We start from the raw sequence: 16,495 nt of genomic DNA on the forward strand, positions 1-16,495 counted from the left end.
CAATCAGTTGGAAATTGGTTCTTCAGTAGGCCTATAAAGGACAATGTTTTTTGAACAAGCTCTGTGACAATAGGCCTACTAAGCTAACCCCTCGGTCTTTGTGCCACATTCAGCTTTCAGTTAGGCTACCAAGTATTCGGAATTAATTTATGGTAGCAAAGTAGGAAACTGACAACAAATTTCAGATAACTTTTGTGAAATAAACAGCCTAGGCCTGTATTATTTTCCTATGAGCCTAAAGCCCAGTAAGTTGCTTCTCCACCGTGTTCGCTCTGTTCTTGGAGTAAAAGTTTAAAAACATAAATTGAGGCGTTTTTATGAGTCCAAAAACACTGCACTTCGTTGTTGCGTCTGCGCTTGCTTGTGTCTAGTACTGTATATGCTACGAGTCGAATTCCGTAGCGCAGCCTGTGACCAGAGTCATTTCCCGTCCCCGGGGCGAGGGGAGGACTTTAGTTCGGACTCGTTTAAGTTAAGGCGACAGAACACGTCAAGTTGCCAGCATGACAAGACTATATGGTGTACAAGAAAACAGACCTTGCATCATCCAATGTGGGACAGAAGCCTCAGACACGTTTACTTAGGCTTACATTATCCTGCAGGACACCTACACCCGTATCAATGTGCTCGATCACCGAGCCCGTTATAACAATTCATTTTAAGCATGATTTCCGCATTCTATCCATGAAGTCGTTCATAAATGGAAAACCATACAGCCCACCACACCATCATCCACTCGCTGAAATGCGCAGTGAAATTACACAGATGACCTCCACAAGCGTTTATCTGCAAAGTCGTTCCACAAGGTATATGGGATGGTGTCAAAAATGGGCGAGGCACTAAATTAAGACTGGATCTTTATTTTTATATATAGAAAAAGGCCTATAGGCCGATTCCCACAGAGACTCAACTAATTTGTTTATGCCAGGCCATTCATTTGAAACATGAGAATTAGATTAGCCTACATCTTTATCACACACGCGCTACACGCAATTTTTTTATTTGACATTTTCCTTTAAATTTAGCTGACTGGCTGAAAAAAAGGTTAGCTGGAAAGTCCCGTGAAAACGTTGGATCTCTCATTATGACTTACTAAGAGTTTGGATGAACGGTAAAACATGTAGGCTTAATCAACACCAATGAATACATTTCCGTTACCAAACCATCCAATATTACACCATCAATAGGCTACAATCTTTCTATAGAAACGGGTGTAGGCTAGACTAGGTTTATACAAAGCCTATGTGAAACATGAATTCTACTAGGTTAACACATCTCTATCAGTACACCAAAACATTGGCAAGCAACTAAATATTCCACTTAAATACGCAGTTCTTTGTAGAAGCCCTTATCAGATGGCCAAGTCTCCATATCGGCAGAGCGACGCCGAACAAGATCGAGTCTTCAGACTGGAGCAAGACAGAAAAGCAAACAAAACGAAACATGGAAAGGAAAACAAAGGCACAAACATCCACAAAAAAATATCTTAGCCTACCTGATAGAAATTCCAGAATAATTTCTCTAAATTCGATTGTCCTTGGCCAAAACACAAGATGTCCAGTTGGAACTTTTTGGCCGTGTTCTCTAGGCTCCACGAGTCAGTCAAAACGACCCAACGAGAGTTCGTGCGTCGGGGGTTAATATTACTTTTGTAATTTACCTTTACAGCAAATAGGGGTGACAATGTTGTGCTTGTTAAATGACATGTAGGTACAATTAGATTACGAAAACATCCTTAGTCTTTATACATTTCCAGTTGGTAAAAATCCGGGAAAGACGAGTAGGCGACAATGAACGACCACATCCACGGAGTCGCAGTGATAGGCTACGTTTCTGCCCCCAGTAAATATATCCATTAGTAAAAAGACACCAAGTGAATCGTTGTCGTGAATGTTTCAAGGAGCACAGGTGACAAAAACGGTCGTAGGTCTCAATAAACAATAAACTAATTCAGTCTGGTTATGCATTGCAGCGCCATGTTGAGCTCGCCATACAGCACACACGCCACCTCAAAAATATGGCGAGAATTTCCGTTTTCAACAAATAAAGAATGCTAACAGTGCCCATTATCTTCAGTGAGAGGCTAGGGTGTTTCTGTCAATGTTCCCATTAGTTTTTATTTCGTCCTAGTTTTACTGTTCCGTTTTCTTCCGTACGGCACTATTCAGAGCACTCACAACTACCGCCTCCAGACGTACAGCGGAGAATGAGTGCCTGCGCCTTGGTTCCAGTCGCAGACTCTACCCAGAAGGCCAATCCGGGAACCGCAATTACCATAAACCTCCAGCACGCTTCGCTCCACCAGCGCTCTCCACAGCGAAAACAAAGGGAGGGAGAGGGAGCGAAAGAGTCCGCCAGCAAGCGAGCGAGATATTGAAGGTAAATAGGTTACTGTGCATATTCGTTTTTTTTCTTCCTGGGCAATAGATTATGCTATATGCCTACATTTATTTTTTTGCTCTCAGTGTTGGGTATGGCATATTGTCAAGTCTATGTCCCATTCCAGGGATATATAATATTATAAAATGTTCTATCCCAATTATACTGTATCATTTGTATACTTCTACTTTGAAGAAAGCAACAAACAGAAGACTTCATTCTCGAATTTACCCTACACTCTTAGAAAAAAAGGTTCTGGATAGAACCAAAAAGGGTTCTATGCTTGCTTCATATATGGTACCTCTTATCGTTCTATATAGAACCCGAAATTGGTTCCATATAGAACAGTATATGAAACCCAATGGTTCTATATTACCCAATTTTGGTTCAGGACGAAGAACCCTACTAAAGGGTTTTATATAGATCCAGAACCTTTTTTTCTAAGAGTGTAGGGTAAATTCGAGTATGAAGTCTTCTGTTTGTTGCTTTCTTCAAAGTAGAAGTACACATTTACATTTAAGTCATTTAGCAGACGCTCTTATCCAGAGCGACTTACAAATTGGAAAGTTCATACATATTCATCCTGGTTCCCCCGTGGGAATTGAACCCTGGTCCCCCCGTGGGAATTGAACCCACAACCCTGGCGTTGCAAGCGCCATGCTCTACCAACTGAGCCACACGGGACCAACACAAATGATACAGTATAATTGGGATTGAAAATGTTATAACATTATCTATATCATTGGGACATAGACTGGACAATACGCCATACCCAACACTGACAGCAAAACATATATTTAGGTATATAGCATAATCTATTGCACAGGTCTATAACCACAGATCTAGGATCACCTGACCCCAAATCAATCCTAAATCTAAGGAATAGAATAGAATGGAATATAATGGAAACAGACTAGAGAGATATACAATACTTGGCGCGGTATCATGAGAAAAACTACCCATTTCGTTTAAAACTGTGCAAACGGAAGCATCATAATAGCTCAAACCGGGTCCGCGTAATTGGATTGCCGTTATTAATGACAGACAACTCTCCCCCTACAGTCCCATGGGAACTAACCCGTGGGGTTATGCCGCTTCATTGCGCTCTGCACCGCGGTGGGTTTCACATGAGCACGATGAATGCACACACAGTAAAGGCATTACATGCGATCGATACGCAGTGGGGAAACGGTTGCTGAATAGATAACGGTTCCTTTCTAAAGGAATTTCTAAAAAAAAAAAACGTTTTTTCTGCCGCCACATAGGCCTAACTAAGGATTACTGTCAACCGAATATGAGGCAACATTGCAATTAGTTGGCCTATGAAGTTAAATCCAAACGTGTCAAATGTTATTAGATTAAATTGTTGACTATAATGAAGTACCTGGAGATTGGACATGTTTAATTTATTCTGAGAATGTACACACAGATGATGAGATGGGCGCGATCCGCGAAGGGGGTGAGTGTCGAAAAAAGGGGCGAGGAAAAAAAGTTGGCAAAGCCCTTGTCAGCAATACTCAGCATCAAAGCCAAACTTGCTATTGACGGTGAGTGCATTTGTAGATTTCTTGTGAACATGCCCTCTGGACCTTTTATGGCACATAGGCTACAGGTCTGGAACTATATGGCACTGGCAGTGCGCTCGACACACAGGCCTGTGGTCGCTTGCTCAAGTTCCATTAAAGCTGTTTCTCCTCAGGTACTGTAGGTTTAGGCCTATGGGCTTTATAAATCACGCCAGAAAAACGGTGGGGTAACGGGGTGTGTTTCTTTTACATACCAAGCCGAGGCTGTGTATCTTATTTGTCAGTGCATTTGTAATGGCCTACGCATTAAGATTCATGCGTCATTATCCTAATGGTTTGTGTCAGACGCTTGTTGATTCTTTCCAATCAACACCCAATGAAGGAACAATGACCTGTAGGCTATCCATGTATTTAGCACTGGTTACATGTAGGCCTACATGTGTGAGCGCTATCAAAATGGAATATTCCCTTTTTATCAGCTGGTGCTCCCTAAAATACTGAGATGACACTGGACCAACATCAAGCGCATGGTAGTGGTAATGCGGTTTGGCACTTCGAGACAGATGGACGCCTTGCAATGGAAACCGGTCACAACCCAACACCAGGTTCAAGCGAGCCCGTAATGGTGTAAACCATCTGTGATGGTGCATTACTGCCACCGTCTGGACAGTTGTGTTCATTAAGATTTGGCACACGAATAAAAGAGCGCAACACCTTAGTCTTACCCAGTGTAGTGGCACTGTTATTACACCGTATCAACATTGTATAAACACTTGCCCCCACTCCCCCCTTCGCCAAAACACGTGTAAATATCGGACTATAAAGTGTGCCTTCCTGTATTATACTTATGCTACGATGTTTATTCTATTCAACTGAGCCATTTACTTCATGTTGTTATTCTTGTATTTTCTTATTTCTTATTGTTTTGCATTGTCGAGAAGGAACCTGCAAGTAATCATTTCGTTGGACAGTGTATACTAAGTGTATCCGTACACGAGTCTAATAAAACTTGAAACAAGTGGCCTAACTGGCCCTTATTCATAAAGTGTCTTAGTGCTGACCTATGATCAGTTTTAGCTTTTGGATGATAATGAACAAGATCACATGGACAGGGAGGACCTGATCCTAGATCAGCACTGATATGCTTTATGAATATGGCCCCTGGAGAGCAGTGGAAAGGGAGAACCCCTAAAGACCCAAGACAGTGACTGAGGGGAAGATGACACAGGGGTTATTTGGAAGAAGCCCAGTAGTGTCCCTGTAGATAGATGGAGCCATTTTCCTGATACATAGAAACAAGTCTGAAACCTATCCCTAGGCAACACAATGGTGTGGTTTCAATGAAGGACTCTTTTGGCATAGAGGAAATACGTAGTTCCTCTTTGCCAAAAAGGTCCATCGTTGAAACCAGACTCTAGTCACTGTGTTGCCGAGGGTCAGTTTCTAAGACTATGTAGACCCCATAGCACCAGGCAGTGTCACACCTTACCCTGCCATAACACTGGGTTACTGAATTGTCATCAAGGACGCACCATTTGAGGAGTTCTGTTAAGATGAGGGTGGGGGTCAATTCCATTTTAATTCCAGGCAATTCAGAAAGTAAACCAAATTCCAATTCCAAATTTTCCTAATTGAAAAGCATAGACGATAATAGGAATTTCAGTGCACTTCCTCGATTGACTGGAATTTAAATGGATTTGACCCCAACCCTGGTGAATATTGCGTTAATGGTCCAAAAGCTACGGCTAAATCATTCTGCATGATTTACTCTACACATCCAATAGTGTTCATATCTACATGGTAGGCCTGTCTTTCTTTGAGTTTAAGACCATGTTGTTAGGAAATCATTTATTATGAAAGTGTATTGCAACAGACAACCTCTTGCCAGACTAATTATTTCACAAACATCACTGGAAGAAATACTGTAATACAACCACAGCCTGTGACCATTTACATGAGCTGTTTGTGTGGTGGTGTGGTGTGTTACTTTCCACTGTGTAATATCTTTCTGACAACTGCTGCTCTACTTTACCCTCAACTGAGTGGGCCATGAGTCATACGCTTCTTTTGTTCCTGTGATCTTCACTGCAATTTCATCGAACATTTCCACAGAAGTCACAGCTTTAGAACAAAAAGGAAGTTAAGCAGCTGATTACTGTAATCATGACATTTTACTAGAAGATAGTTACACTAATGGATTGACCGTTCATGTATACAATAACACACTAGTCCAGCGTTTCCCAAACTCAGGACCCCAAGGGGTGCATGTTTTGGTTTTTGCCCTAACACTGCACAGCTGATTCAAATGATCAACTATTGATAATTAGTTGATTATTTGAATCAGCTGTGTAGTGCTAGGTCAAAAACCAAAACATGCACCCTTTGGGGTCCAGAGTACCAAGTTTGGGAAACACTGCAGTAGACCTACATCATGCATGTATTTTAGTACAAATAAATGTCAAAGTAGGGGGAAATAAAGAAACACGTATTTATTCATTACTGACTAGCGGTAGAAAGGGGTGATAGGATACAGGCATATTCACAAGAGTATTTTAGTCATTGTTCACTGTAACATCGTCACATGACTTGTATCATTCTACAGGAAGTGATTCTAAGAATATATCTATTGCAGAAGTTGTTAGTTTGCGCTTGTGGAAGCATGCACTATACTGCAATTGTAATTATTGATACAAGTTCGGGATGGAATCTTCTTGGTGGTGCTGTGATCTGTTTCACTGATTTCTGTCAAAACAACAATGCAATTCATCTTTTAAAAAGACCATACCTACAGTCAAAGTTACATCATGATATGTTGGATGGTTTTCAGTATTTAATACTGTTAAGTTTAATCAATTTGTGAGGGAGAATGCTGCAACTGTTCAGGTGGTGTAAAAGTCTCTTACCTCTGGTCTGCATGTTGAGGTGGTCTTAGTTTTATAAGACAGTTTCTGTTCTGACATGCCAAGGCCACGATATGTACTGAAATATACACCAACAATATAGGATATGTCAATATCAACATTACACACGCAACATTGGCTACTCACCAAACAACATTAAAATGTTAAACGATTTCAAACTTTTACATTTTGATATCTAGTATTTCCATTCACTCACCCAGGATCATAACCATCAGAATAACATTCAGAACGCTGTAAATGGACAGAAGACAGTTCTCCCATGATGATCTGTAGTTGGAGGTCTGGTTTGGATAGTCTGTGGAAAAAAATATAAATAGCAGCCAATGTAAAATGTCCTGAGTTATTCTCAACCACATCTAAAACTGAAAAACAGTATTTTCCATTATTGGGAACATACCCAAAAGGTAGCTCATATGTACACCATACATATCTGTACACCATACATATTCATAATTGAATGAAATGTGCACTTACCAGTGGTCATGAGTCTGGCGCCATTGCTAAATAGGAGACTCTGGTCTTCTTTCTTTGCACAGTAGAACACTCCACAATCATCTACTGTTACATTCTGTATGAACAAACTATTTCCTGTTTCTAATGAATATTTCTGTCTATAATTATTATTGTAATAAAAAGCAGCAGGACTACTACTAGTGAAAGAGCGGAGTATGGCCAGTGGAGGCTGTGGTTGGTGCTGTATGTACCAGTATGCACTTTCTATGTTAAGAGAACAGTTTATGATTGTATTCTGTCCAAGTTCCACCAGTGTCTCAGTCAAGCCATCAGCTCCTAGACAGCATATAAAGAGACCTAGAAACAAACAGGTAATTACACATTTGACTCGTAAGTTATTAATTGTAGTAACAAAATAATTGTCTTACACAACAAATGTCCCACAACTCTCAGCATTGTCTCAAATGTGTGGTGGTGATTGGGTTGTTTCCTGCTTGTGTAGCAGTTGCCTGTTTGAGTGTTCTTTGCTGCTGTACAGACAAACCACAACATTGTTTTATAGGGTGCTAGAGGTCAGACCAATCATATTCAAGGCCACTTGACTTTGCCTTATATAGGCATACTCCTTGTAGGCATGCAATATTTACTATCACAAGTTTGAAATTCAATCAAATAATTTTAATTCAAGTCCTGAATTTAATAGCAATATATTTCATTGACCCCACCACCACCACAACCACAACCACCACCTTCAAACAGTAGCCATGTCTAGATTGTCAGTTAACTTTCAATTTCAACTTACATTACTAGTGGATCACCGTACAAGACACTACAAGTAGTCATAGTACACTTCAATCTGTCTGATCCGTCATGACATCTCACGTCAGAGTCAGGTCGAGTCCGTGTATGTGTCATTTTGAATATTTAACTTTTTTGATTTACATTGACTGTGTCAAGTGAGAATGTGTATTTAATATGTCTGGAGTAGATTGACCTCAAGAGACACATGTAAGAAGGGGTGTGTTATAATGAGGCTCTGTTGGCTGTCAGGGACAAAGTGGAGTTTTTATTATTTCTTCTGCACTCCTCTTCTGCTCATCCCTCAACCGATTTCAGTGCAGCCGTAATCAACACAACATCTGACAAAAGAGGATGTGGTGATTGGCGTCAACTTGTTAAATGACCACATTCTCATTCTGCAGAAAGTTAAAAATAAGACGTTCATTTTTCTCTTGTCAATACAGCACTAATGTCAGAGGAAGGCTCAAAACATCACTGGGGCCAAGCTTCCTGCAATCCAGGACCTACATACTAGGCTGTTTCAGAGGAAGGCCCAAAACATCACTGGGTTCAAGCTTCCTGCAATCCAGGACATAGATACTAGACGGTGTCAGAGGAAGGCCCAAAACATCACTGGGGCCAAGCTTCCTGCCATCCAGGACCTATATACTAGGCGGTGTCAGAGGAAGGCCCAAAACATCACTGGGGCCAAGTTTCCTGCCTGGCAGGACCTATATACTAAGAGGTATCAGAAGAAAGGCCCAATACATCACTGCGGCCAAGCTTCCTGCTATCCAGGACCTATATACTAGGCGATGTCAGAGGAAGGACCAAAACATCGATGAGGCCAGGCTTCCTACCATCCAGGACCTATATACTAAGAGGTGTCAGAAGAAAGGCCCAATACATCACTGCGGCCAAGCTTCCTGCTATCCAGGACCTATATACTAGGCGATGTCAGAGGAAGGCCCAAAACATCACTGGGGCCAAGCTTCCTGCAATCCAGGACCTATATACTAGGCGGTGTCAGAGGAAGGCCCAATACATCACTGGGGCTAAGCTTTCTGCAATCCAGGACCTATATATTAGACGGTGTCAGAGGAAGGCCCAAAACATGGCTGGGGCCAGGCTTCCTGCCATCCAGGACCTATATACAAGGCGGTGTCAGAGGAAGGCCCAATACATGACTGGGGCCAAGTTTCCTACCATCAAGGACCTATATACTAGGCGGTGTCAGAGGAAGGCCCAAAACATCACTGGGGCCAAGCTTCCTGCAATCCAGGACCTATATACTAGGCGGTGTCAGAGGGGGAGGGGGGGGGGGGGGGGGGGTGTCAATGTAAATAGTCCAGGTGACCATTTGATTTAATGTTCAGCAGTCTCATGGCTTGGGGGTAGAAGCTGTTCAGGAGCCTTTTGTCACGACTCCGACCGAAGGTGACTCCCCTTCCCGTTCAGGTGGGGCTCGGCGGTCGTCGTCGCCGGCCTACTAGCTGCCACTGACTCTTTTCCCTCCCCCTCCTTATGTGTTTATTGGTTACACCTGTGTTGAGGTGATTGTAATTAGTTGGGCTTTATTAGTCAGCCAGCCCGCCCGTTTCTTTGTGCGGGATTGATCATTTTGTACCTTGGTATCGGGAGTAGACGAACGTATTGTTTATTCGTTCGTAGAGTGTATTGGACTGTTTTTTCGTCCCCCGTGTATGGGGCATTTGTTTGTACATCCAGTGTTTTCGTGGGGCCGTTGTTTACCGTGTGTGCATTAAAAGCACTATATTGAACTCTCTGTTGTTCCTGCGCCTGACTTCACACTTCCGACACCCAGAGCGTTACACCTTTAGGACATAGACTTGACCCTTCTTGAAAAAGAAGGGTCAACACTGCAAATATTGACTCTTTGCATCGACTTCATGTAATTGTCAATAAAAGCCTTTGACACTTATGAAATGCTTGTAATTATACTTCAGTATTCCATAGTAATATCTGACAAAAATATCTAAAGACACTGAAGCAGCAAACTTTGTGGAAATTAATATTTGTGTCATTCTCAAAACTTTTGGCCACGACTGTACACCTAGTAAACTGAACAAAAATGAAAAACAAATGGGATTTTCGAGGTTCTGAATCTGGCGGGTGTAAGGCTGCCCCCCAAGTTCCTCTTATCAACTGTATGCAAGAGGGTTCATGTTCTTCTCTGGAATTCATTCTCTTTGTTGATCTCACCATCCCCCATTCTTTCACACCTCTGGTTAGAAGAAGTTCTGTTTTTACATCCTGTAGGTCTGATGTGAATTTTGTGAATTTTTATTAGGATCCCCATTAGCTAACACCATAACGTTAACTCATCTTCCTGGGGTCCAACACCAATTAATAAGACATTACAAACAATTACAAATTAAGACTTTACAAACATTTAACAAGTAGACAATACAGACAATTAAAATACCTGACAGGAAACAAATTAAACCTTCAGTTGATGCTTTCTATTTCCTGTCCAGTCATATGGTCTATGGCATTAGAGTTCTTTCTATTTCCTGTCCAGTCATATGGTCTATGGCATTAGAGTTCTTTCTATTTCCTGTCCAGTCATATGGTCTATGGCATTAGAGTTCTTTCTATTTCCTGTCCAGTCATATGGTCTATGGCATTAGAGTTCTTTCTATTTCCTGTCCAGTCATATGGTCTATGGCATTAGAGTTCTTTCTATTTCCTGTCCAGTCATATGGTCTATGGCATTAGAGTTCTTTCTATTTCCTGTCCAGTCATATGGTCTATGGCATTAGAGTTCTTTCTATTTCCTGTCCAGTCATATGGTCTATGGCATTAGAGTTCTGTCTATTTCCTGTCCAGTCATATGGTCTATGGCATTAGAGTTATTTTTTATTTTTTTTCCTTGAAGGTGGATTTACATTTTGCCTGAGATATATGGATTGGTAAAGAGTTCCATTCAGCTATGGCTCTATATAAAACTGTAGATTTAATGCGATTTGTCCTTGGCTTGGGTTGTCTTAGATGTCCTGAATTTGCCTGTCTGGTTTGGAGGTTATGCATGTTGCTACTATGTACTAACTGGCCTAAAAAATACTTTTTATATATATATATAACAATCCTGAAGAAAATCAGAAGACTGGATAGTAATTTGTTTTCAACGTGAAGCCATGAGAGAGTCTGACGCATTTGAATAATATTCATACGGATAGAGAAATGAAGAGCAAATAGTTTCCAAATGCGCTCTCCAAGGCATGATCAGAAAGGGAGTGCCAATCTGATTGTTTGTTAACTCAATAGTAATGCTATTGGTCACCAACTCAGATTTGGAATCTAAACATGGTTAAATGGTTATAAAAGGGTCTTAGATTCATTGTCTCTTTCTGTTCATTCCTGACCAGCTGTGGTGAGATACTCTCTTTTTGTCTCTCTCCACCCCAGGGACTCTTGGGCCATGACCTTTCAGGCTATGACCTCTCTTTCACTTCCTCTCTGATCATGCCTTGTGCAGTCCATTCTGAAAGTATTCAGACCCCTTGGCTTTTTCCACATTTTGTTACGTTACAGTCTTATTCTAAAATTGATTTAATTTATTTTTGAAATCGATTTTTTCCTCATCAACCTACACACAACACCCCATAATGACAAAGCAAGAACATGTTTTTAGAGATTTTTGTAAATGTATTACAAATAAAAAACAGAAATACCTTATTTAAGTATTCAGACCCTTTGCTATGGGACTTAAAATTGAGCTCAGATATTTGTATTTGTTTAATTAGCTGCTGCCAAAAATTTAGACAGGTGCATCCTGTTTCCATTGATCATCCTTCAGATGTTTCTACAACTTGATTGGAGTCCACCTGTGGTAAATTCAATTGGACATGATTTGGAAAGGCACACACCTGTCTATATAAGATCCCGCAGTTGACAGTGCATGTCAGAGTAAAAACCAAGGCATGAGGTCAAAGGAATTGTCCGTAGAGCTCCGAACCAGGATTGTGTCGAGGCACAAATCTTGGGAAGGGTACCAAAACATTTCTGCAGCATTGAAGGTCCCCAAGAACACAGTTGCCTCTGTCATTCTTAAATGGAAGAAGTTTGAAACCACCAAGACTCTTCTTAGAGCTGGCCGCCCGGCCAAACTGAGCAATCGGGGGAAAAGGGCCTTGTTCAGGGAGGTGACCAAGAACCCGATGGTCACTCTGATAGAGCCCCAGAGTTCCTCTGTGGAGATGGATGAACCTTCCAGAAGGACAATCATCTCTGCAGCACTCCACCAATCAGCCCTTTATGGTAGAGTGGCCAGATGGAAGCCACTCCTCAGTAAAAGGCTCATGACAGCCCGCTTGGAGTTAGTCAAAAGGCACCTAAAGGACTCGGACCATGAGAAACAAGATTCTCTGGTCTGATGAAACCAAGATTGAACTCTTTGGCCTGATGCCAAGCGTCAAGTCCGGAGGAAAACTGGCACCATGCCTACAGTGAAGCATGGTGGTGGCAGTATCATGCTGTGGGGATGTTTTTCAGCGGCAGGGACTGGGAGACTAGTTAGGATCGAGTGAAAGATGAATAGAGCAAAGTACAGAGAGATCCTTGATGAAAACCTGCTTTAGAGCGCTCAGGACCTCAGACTGGTGCAAAAGTTTACCTTCCAACAGGACAACGACTCTAAGCACACAGCCAAGACAACGCAGGTGTGGTTTCGGGACAAGTCGGACTCCTGAGTGCCGCAGTGGTCTAAGGCACTGCATCTCAGTGCTAGAATGTCACTACAGACCCTGGTTCGATCCCAGACTGTATCACAACCGGCCGTGAGTCCCGTAGGGCGGCGCACAATTGGCCTAGCATCGTCCGGGTTAGGGGAGGGTTTAGCCAGGGTAGGCCGCCATTGTAAAATAAGAATTGGTTCTTAACTGACTTGCCTAGTTAAATTAAGGTTAAATAAATGTTTTTTTCTTTTTCTTTTTCTTTGTCATTAAGGGGTATTGTGTGTAAATTGATGAGGGAAATAAAAAAACTATCAAACAAAGAACTTTCTTCTGAAACTCGTCAGTCTATTCTTGTTCTGAGAAATTAAGGCTATTCCATGAGAGAAATTGCCAAGAAACTGAAGATCTCGTACAATGATCCTCTTAAGGATCGGCCCCTTAAAAAAAATTAAAAAGTTGCCTAAAATACCATCATTTTTGAAGTGCAAGAGAAAGTCCATAATTTATTATTCCAGCCCAGGTGCAATTTAGATTTTGGCCACTAGATGGAGGCAGTGTATGTGCAAATTCTCAGACTGATCCAATGAACCATTGCATTTCTGTTATTTTTTTTAAATCAAGACTGCCCAAATGGGCCTAATTTGTTTATAACTTTTCATGTTCAAAACCGTGCACTCTCCTCGAACAATAGCATGGTATTCTTTCACTGTAATAGCTACTGTAAATTGGAGAGTGCATTTAGATTAACAAGAATTTAAGCTTTCTGCCAATATCAGATATGTCTATGTCCTGGGAAATGTTCTTGTTACTTACAACCGCATGCTAATCCCATTAGCCTATGTTAGCTCAACCGTCCCGCTGGGGACCCACCAATCCTGAGTAATTAAGTTAATTTTTTTGTCTTTTACTTTCTGTTTTGTACACAAGCTTCAAACAGCTGAAAACACAATATTTTTGGTTATTGAAAATATATTTCACAGCGGTTTAGATGGTACAATGATTCTCTACATTCTCTATGCTTGTTTCGTCACATAAACTGAAATTAGGTGAACTACTCGAATTTTAGCAACCAGGAAATGGCTTAGCGATTTCTGCATAGTGGACCATTAAGTTTGATTTATAATTTGAACCTAACCAAACCTCTGTTCTGTCGAAGGAGTTGTATGGGTTCCTCTAGTGGCCAAAAGCCTTTGTTAGCATGGGCAGCGCCATTGAGGACTAAACATTTTAATTGAGTCGACTTCCAACTTCAGTGGCTGATCCCTTCTGGTGGCACAGTTGGCATGACCTGATGACTCGGTTGGAGTCGTGACAGCCAGGTCATCAGGAGGGATCAGCCAATAGATTTTACTTGTGAAGGAGAAAATGTACAATTTCAAGATGGCGATGGCCTCAATGGCACTGCCCATGCTCTCACAGACGCCATCATTACACAGATACAGAGATGTTATGTCTATCCAAGTCTATGGTCCTGGTCCATCACCTTATGTAGTACTGCCCCCCAGTGGCAAGAAGTGACACCCTCGCAAAAAACTATAAGCCTACAACGCATAATGTCTCCAAGCCTCAACACTAACACTGAAACTAAATAGGATAAAAACGAAATATAAATGTTTTTATCAAACCAAATACAAACTAGTGAATTGAGTCTGAAAACTAACAAACTAATCTGAATCTCATCAAAATAAAGATAATATAAATAATAACTAATATTAAGTCACAAAACAATAATAACCTTGATGTCAACATTATTGGTGGTGGTACCAACTGTATCACGTCATACTGAAAAACTATGTGGATATGAGTGACACCTCTATCATAAAGACCTAATATTGAGTTCCACCCCCTTTTGCCCTCAGAACAGACTCAATTCGTTGGGGCATGGACTCTACAAGGTGTCTTAAGCATTCCACAGGGATGCTGGCTCATATTGACTCCAATGCTTCTCACAGCTGTGTCAAGTTGGCGGGATGTCCTTTGGGTGGTGAACCATTCTTGATACACACGAGAAACTCGCTCCACTGGGATTCTCTGCCTCTAACCCTATTACAGGGGCTGAGTCACTGGCTTACTGGTGCTCTTCCATGCCGTCTCTAGGAGGGATGCGTCACTTGAGTGGGTTGAGTCATTGACGTGATCTTCCTGTCCGGGTTGGCGCCCCCCCTTGGGTTGTGCCGTGGGGGAGATCTTTGTGGGCTATACTTGGCCTTGTCTCAGGATGGTAAATTGGTGGTTGAAGATATCCCTCTAGTGGTGTGGGGGCTGTTCTTTGGCAAAGTGGGTGGAGTTATATCCTGCCTGTTTGGCCTTGTCCAGGCCTTGTCCAGTGTCTCCCGACCCCTCCTGTCTCAGCCTCCAGTATTTATGCTGCAATAGTTTATGTGTTGGGGGGCTAGGGTCAGTCTGTTATATCTGGAGTATTTCTCCTGTCTTATCCAGGGTCCTGTGTGAATTTAACTTCTTTGGGCTGGGGGCAGTATTGAGTAGCTTGGATGAATAAGGTGCCCAGAGTAAACTGTCTGCTACTCAGGCCCAGTTACTAATATATGCATATTATTAGTGGATTTGGATAGAAAACACTCCGACGTTTCTAAAACTGTTTGAATTATGTTTGTGAGTATAACAGAACTCATATGGCAGTCAAAAACCTGAGAAAAATCCAACCAGGAAGTGGGAAATCTGAGGTTTGTAGTTTTTCAACTCTTGGCCTATCGAATACACATTGTTTATGGGGTCAAATTGCACTTCATAAGGCTTCCACTAGATGTCAACAGTCTTTAGAACCTTGTTTGATGCTTCTACTGTGAAGTGGGGGCGAATGAGAGGGGAATGAGTCAGAAGTTTGCCAGAGAGCCACGAGCTGGACACGCGCGTTCATGTGAGAGTTAGCTTGAGTTCCATTACATTTCTACAGACAAAGGAATTCTCCGGTTGGAACATTATTGAAGATTTATGTTAAAAACATCCTAAAGATTGATTATACACATGGTTTGACATGTTTCTACGGACTGTAACGCGCGAACAAAAAGGAGGTATTTGGACATAAATGATGGACATTATCGAACAAATCAAACATTTATTGTGGAACTGGGATTCCTGGGAGTGCATTCTGATGAAGATCATCAAAGGTAAGTGAATATTTATAATGCTATTTCTGACTTCTGTTGACTACACAACATGGCGGATATCTGTTTGGGTTGTTTTGGTCTCTGAGCTCCGTACTCAGATTATAGCATGGTGTGCTTTTTCCGTAAAGTTTTTTTGAAATCTGACACAGCGGTTGCATTAAGGAGAAGTGTATCTATAATTCCGTGCATAATAGTTATATCTTTTATCAATGTTTATTATGAGTATTTCTGTAAATTGATGTGGCTCTGCAAAATCACCGGATGTTTTGGAACTACTGAACGTAATGCGCCAATGTAAACTGAGATTTCTTAATATAAATATGAACTTTATCGAACAAAACATACATGTATTGTGTAACATGAAGTCCTATGAGTGTCATCTGATAAAGATCATCAAAGGTTAGTGATTCATTTATCTCTATTTCTGCTTTTTGTGACTCCTCTCTTTGGCTGGAACAATGGCTGTGTTTTTCTGTGACTTGGCTCTGACCTAACATAATCGTTTGGTTTGCTTTCGCTGTAAAGCCTTTTTGAAACCGGACACTGTGGTGGGATTAACAAGAAGTGTATCTTTAAAATTGTGTAAAATACTTGTATGTTTGAGGAATTTT

The 16,495-nt window shown here is 41.4% G+C and overlaps 2 protein-coding genes and 1 long non-coding RNA gene across 3 annotated transcripts in view; all 3 read right to left on the reverse strand.

Moving 5' to 3' along the window:
• The window catches only part of LOC120050264 (BCL-6 corepressor-like), a 76,395-nt gene extending 74,203 nt beyond the window's left edge, over positions 1-2,192 (reverse strand). Inside the window, exon 1 of the mRNA XM_038996842.1 lies at positions 1,496-2,192. The gene's annotated coding sequence lies outside the window, so the exon portion shown is untranslated. The remainder of the gene's footprint in view (positions 1-1,495) is intronic.
• LOC120050855 (interleukin-1 receptor accessory protein-like 1) overlaps positions 1-16,495 on the reverse strand; it is an 838,450-nt gene that overhangs the window by 214,912 nt on the left and 607,043 nt on the right. The window lies entirely within an intron of this gene.
• Positions 6,380-7,797, reverse strand: LOC120051495. Its single transcript, XR_005477267.1, has 5 exons — positions 7,708-7,797; positions 7,301-7,636; positions 7,023-7,121; positions 6,809-6,884; positions 6,380-6,647 (listed from the first exon to the last, which is right to left on the reverse strand). It is a non-coding gene; the product is annotated as an uncharacterized LOC120051495 (long non-coding RNA).

Source organism: Salvelinus namaycush, chromosome 7, assembly GCF_016432855.1.
Source record: "Salvelinus namaycush isolate Seneca chromosome 7, SaNama_1.0, whole genome shotgun sequence".
Taxonomy (NCBI): domain Eukaryota; kingdom Metazoa; phylum Chordata; class Actinopteri; order Salmoniformes; family Salmonidae; genus Salvelinus; species Salvelinus namaycush.